The following is a 6,000-nucleotide window of genomic DNA, read 5'->3' as shown; positions in this document are numbered from 1 at the left end:
AACCCTGGACATCAAGCGGCAATTTAGCATGGTCAATCCACCTAACCCACACATCTTTGGACTGTGGGAGGAAACCGGAGCACCCGGAGGAAACGCATGCAGACACGGGCAAATGCGCAAACTCCACATAGACAGTCCCCCAAGGCCAGAATTGAACCCAGGTCCCTGGCGTGGTGAGGCAGCAATGCTAACTACTGTGCCGCCCCTGTTTGGTGGGTGGCAGGGAAGAGTTGTGGTCAGGAAACCCGAACAATAGGTTGCCCTGAACACATGCACATTACAATTAACAGCCAATTGAAAATGATAATTGTGCAGAAAATCTTTTCCAAAGTAGTTATTGCTCAGAGTTCTTCCATTCCCTTTTTCACAGTGGACCATAAATGCTGACATGGGCTGGTTGGCCAAACAAAATATCATACACAGAATGCACTACGTAATTCCACATACATAAACTGGGCCAAAAAATGGAACATTGTTATATGAGATTTAGCTTTAGCTACTGGTATTGCGTGCACTCCACCCACAGCTAATTCCGGAGTTAACATATCACGTTTTGGTTTTCATTATGACTCAGCCAGTTAAATGATCAATTTTACAGGGTTTTTCCTTTTGAACGGAAGTCGCTTCATCTTATAGAAACAGACATTATGCTAGAATACGTGGAGCAATATTGTAAAAAACGAAACTTCAAGATTAGTATCATGTGGCTTTCTCTTTATTACGATCAATCAATCTGGTGGTTCTTTATCAGATATTTTGTATTTTCTTTTATTGTTCAGGGATTATGGTATTGATAGGAGCCACTTGGAGTGCTATTCTTTGGTTATTACAGTGCAGTTACTTTCAGTAGAATCACTGACACACAACATTACTTTCGTTAAAATCTAGAACTTCCCATTAACGAACCACAGAGTACCTCTTGATAGCATGCAATGTGGCCACAATTACTAATCTTCCGATGTGACCAATCTTAACCAAACATCATAGTTATATTACAACATCTGATACAGTAGCCTGGTCAATTAGCAACCAGAGGTTGTGACTTCAAATCCTATAAATGTAAATTATGAAACTGGATTCATTAAATCGAATAATTTGTGTTCTATAATCTTTATTAGTGTCACACGTAGGCTCACATTAACACTGCAATGAGGTTACTGTGAAAATCCCCTAGTCACCACACTCCGGGGCCTGTTGGGCACACAGAGGGAGAATTCAGAATGTAGAGTTCACCTAACAAGCACTCCTTTCAGGACCTGTGGGAGGAAACCGGAGCACCCAGAGCAAACCCATGCAGACACGGGGAGAACGTGCAGACAGTGACCCAAGCCAGGAATCAAACCTGGGTTCCTGGTTCTACGAAGGAACGGTGCTAACCACTGTGCTACCATGCCATCCCTACCACAAGAACAAATGATAAGTAAAATTCAGTTTTGTGTATAATACAGCTGGCTCATTAAAATCCATCAGGAAAAGAAAACTACCAACCCTGGCCAATCTGGTCTACATGTGACTCAGTCCTACACCAAGTGGTTGACTTTCAATGCTTTCTAAAGTGACGTGGAAAGGAACACACTTGCAAACAATGGATACAAAGTTCAATGTTTTAACAAAAGAAAAATGGGCAGATATCAGCAATGATCAGACTGAGGCTGAGTATTAGGCTGGGGCAAAAACAATTTAGTCCATGTGACCCTGCAAAATGCTTACCAACATATGGGGAAAGTGTCCAAGTACAAAAAGCTGTCCACAGACTAATCCAAGTAACAGCTCGACATAGTTGTACATACATAATGATATCTGGTCACTGTATATCCCAAACACCATCATCATGCACCTTGGCATATCGGACAGGATTCTTCGTCCTGCCAGCCCCGTTTTCCGACACGTATGCCCCCACCGGCAGGGAGATTCTCTGTTCCTTCATCTGACCAATGGGGTTTCCCATTGCGGGCCACCTCACGCCATTGGAATATATGCGGGTGTCAGTGCCCTCCTGGCAGGCTGGAGGATCCTGCCGATGGAGGATCCTGCCGATGGAGGATCCTGCCGATGGAGGATCCTGCCGATGGAGGATCCTGCCGATGGAGAATCCTGCCGATGGAGAATCCTGCCGATGGAGAATCCTGCCGATGGAGGATCCTGCCGATGGAAGATCCTGCCGATGGAGAATCCTGCCGATGGAGGATCCTGCCGATGGAAGATCCTGCCGATGGAGAATCCTGCCGATGGAGGATCCTGCCGATGGAGGATCCTGTCGATGGAGGATCCTGCCGATGGAGGATCCTGCCGATGGAGGATCCTGCCGATGGAAGATCCTGCCGATGGAAGATCCTGCCGATGGAGAATCCTGCCGATGGAGGATCCTGCCGATGGAGAATCCTGCCGATGGAGAATCCTGCCGATGGGATCTCGTGAAGATTCATGCTTCAGGAAAAATAAACCTATTGGTCATCAGATACCATCAAGCAACAAAACAAAATGTTCAAGTGGAGCTCTTCAACGTCTAGGGGCTTGACAGTAGCACCAATAACCAAGCTGGCGAGTTCTGAAGGACACAGCTGCCAGATTGGCTGGGATTAAGTGGTGACAAAACTGACATGAAGAAGCATCTTACTTGACCTTATTCTCAGCAACCTGCACAGCTGTCAAAAATGTGACCATCATAGAGTTCATGTGAACATGAAGAGAGTGATATTCTGGCCTCGTTACACTCTTGCTCAAGCGAAACGAGGCCAGTGAATAGCGGGAGGCGCCAAAAAACAAGAACCATGCCAGGCGGCAAACAGTTTGCGATGCAACCAGCCCGCTCCCATAGGCAAAATCGGGATCACGCCGTAGTGTGGCGAGAAACCAATTAGCACCATCTAAGCACAATTTCCATACAATTGACAGGAGCCAACCCATTCAGCGGCCTCCCCAGCAAGTGCTCACGCTGGCGATGATCAGTACTCCTTTTGAAAAACGTGAACCTGACGGAAGAGCACCTGTGGGGAGCCGAGGAGCTGATTGGCCATCTTTGCCATCTTTGCTCACAAGGAAAGAACTCGGAAGTGCTGGGCTTGCCACCCCAGTGCTCGGCTGGAGGTGGGGGACACTCTGCAGGGATGGGTCGCCATAGGTGGAGGCATGAGAGTGGGGAGGCGCTGTGGGGGCAACCACGTGCAGCACCACCATGCCTACCCCAGGATCATTCACCCCTGTTCTGGGGCAACCCTTGTCCCTGCCTGTCTGCCCTACCGACCTTGACTGCCATGGCCTCTGGCCGTGCAGCTGAAGGCTATTGCTAATAGGGAATTGGCAAGCATGGTTAAGTGAGTACTTTCCACATCCCAAGTAGATTTGCATGAATGGGCGGGCCATGTAGCATGTGGGAGTCATTGCTTAGCATCCCAATCACACCTTGATGCATGGACACTGTGCTTGAACACTGCGGTAGGCAACAGCACACATGCAGGAGCCACCATGCGAACACCCAGGGGATGGGACACAGCTCCGGGCATATTCTGCGGCCGTAGGGTGGATTGGTGCCACGGGGAATGAGGGATGTTTGGAGAGATGGGCCAAGTGTCCTGGGGTCAGCCTGCATTGTGGAAGAAAGTGACAGCGGTGTCATTCTGGTTGTGCGCAAGGGTGTTTCCTGTGTTTTACAATTCCCACTCTCTCGATGCGGGCTCTGGGGCCAGAGGGCCCCAGTTCACTTGGCGACGGCACATGCACAGTTGTGCCGCCTGTCCCGTGTGTTGACTTTGAGACACGGCCTCATCAGAGGGGTCTAACTCGGGGGAGCTGGTCGTCACCGTCGCCACTCCAGGGGACGGGTCCAGGTTGGCACACAGCGCCCCCTCCCCCTGCTCAGTGCCCATAGGGCTCTGGGATTCACATTGGGATGGAGGGGCAGCTGGTTCAAGCCCTGGCTGCCCCTGCATTTCCTGGCTCTGCCAGCTCTAGTGGTTCCCCATGGTCTGCACCATCATCTCAACGCCGCCGGAGATGCCCCTCAGGGACCGGGCTGTGCTCTGCAGTGCCTTGGCAATGCCCACCTGCGACTGGGATGAGGTCCGCAGGGCCTTGGTCATTCCTATCTGAGAGCGGGAGATGCCCTGCAGCGCCTCAACAAGTTCTATCTGGTACTGTGTGACATCCCCTAGTGAGTCGGACATTCTGCCAATGCCCTCAGCCATGGCCATCACCGACTGTGCAACGCTTTGGGCACGTTCACTAACCGGCTCTCCACTGCAGCCGCCACCCTAGCAGTGTTGGCTTCTGTGCCACGCATTGTCGGTGCTATCTCCTGCCCCTGTAGACTGCTGGAATGATGCTGACATCTCCCTCTGAATGTCCAGCTGCTCTCTATCGTCTCCATCAGCTCCAGGATAACCTCTTCCACAGGCTCAGCATCAGGCTTGGACCTAGCTGGATCCTGGGATCCAGCAGCCGTCTAACTGTTGTCTTGCCTGGGGGTTCCTGCCTCCACCTGATGTGCATATCAGCAGTGTGGTGCTCACCAGAATGTGCCCCAGAAGTCTGGCCACTAAAAATCCCCACCGAGGTTCGTGTATCTGCGCTGGTGGAGGGTGAGGATGACAGCTGTGACGCGACTATTATGGTGGCATCCTCGGAGCTGTCCTCTGAGGAGTTCTCCTGGGAGGCCGAAGAGGGTGTCACCTGGGATGGGCCGGTGCCATTGGCTGGAGGACCTGCAGAAATACGGACATCTGGTCACTGGGAGTGATGAGTCAGTCTGTAAGGCAACAGCAACTCACGTTTGACAGGTCATTTTGTGGGACCCGATGTTTTCACACCTCTGCGGCGTCCGTCAACCTCTGTGTTGGTGGTCCTTGGTCATATGAGTCACCTCCGTGGCACGTTCCTTGAATGAGGTGAGGATTCTTATGTCTGGCACACCTCCATCAGCCTGGGCCCTCACCCAGTGATTGTGGAAGAGGTTTCCCTGAGGAGACACAGAGTGGGAATTGTTAGCCACATGTGTGGTTCACAGTGGTGGTGGTGGCAGTGATGGAAGGGTTGGGGTTGCATGGAGAGTTGGGGAAGTGGATGTTTGCATGGGGGCAGAAAGGTCTCGGGGTGGGGGTGCATTGGTGTCTACTCACTTGTAGGTCGTTCACCTGTTTCCACTCAAGGCCAGTCCTCCTGGTCACACACCCGATGCTCACTGGCACTGCCACCTCGTCCCAGGCAGCACTGGCTGCCCTATGGCTCCCTCTCCAGGACCCTATGTGGAAAGGAACATCCTCCTGTCCTCCACTGCATCCAGCAGCCTCCCCAGATCTGTAAACCCAAATCCTGGGGCTGGCCTCCTGGATGCCATTGTTGCGAACTGGCAGGGGTTGGCTGAGCAAATGCAGTTTAAGTGGTGCTCTCCCTCATTAGCGGGGGGCTGGCGAACGTGGTGCTGGCAAATCGGCTGGCGAGCCTTCATTTGCAGCCTGAAGCCCGTGGGGCCTCATTAAGTGGACGAACACCAGGAAGCTCACAGCAGCAACCGCTCGCTACCATATTTGGAAATTTTTCAGGAGAATCGCGTCCCCTATGACAATTTGCTCATGAACCTCAGTCTCTCCCCCGGAGTTCCACATCTACCTCCTCATTCTCTTGGGAGAAGATGTATGTGAAGTATTCGTTCATCACCCTACCAATCCTCTGGCTCCACCCACAGATTCCCCCATAGTCCCTAATGGGCCCTACACTTTCCCTGGTTATCCACATCCCATTGATATAGTCTTTAATTTTACGAACCAAAGCTCTCTCATATCCCCTCTTTGCTCTCCTAAGCACCATCCTGCATTTTCTGTGCTCCACTGATGCCTCTGTTGATTTGCTCCCCTTGTACTTGCTAAAAGCCTCTCTTTTATTTCTTATAATATCCTGAATACCTCTGGTCATCCATGGTTCTCTGGGTTTGTTACTCCTTCCTATTAACCTAGAGGGAACATATTGGGCCTGTACGCTCCCCAATTCATTTTTGAACGGCCCCCA

The sequence above is a fragment of the Scyliorhinus canicula genome, chromosome 6 (genome assembly GCF_902713615.1).
Source record: "Scyliorhinus canicula chromosome 6, sScyCan1.1, whole genome shotgun sequence".
NCBI classification, from domain to species: Eukaryota; Metazoa; Chordata; class Chondrichthyes; order Carcharhiniformes; family Scyliorhinidae; genus Scyliorhinus; species Scyliorhinus canicula.
Note: the sequence above shows the minus strand (reverse complement) of the source record.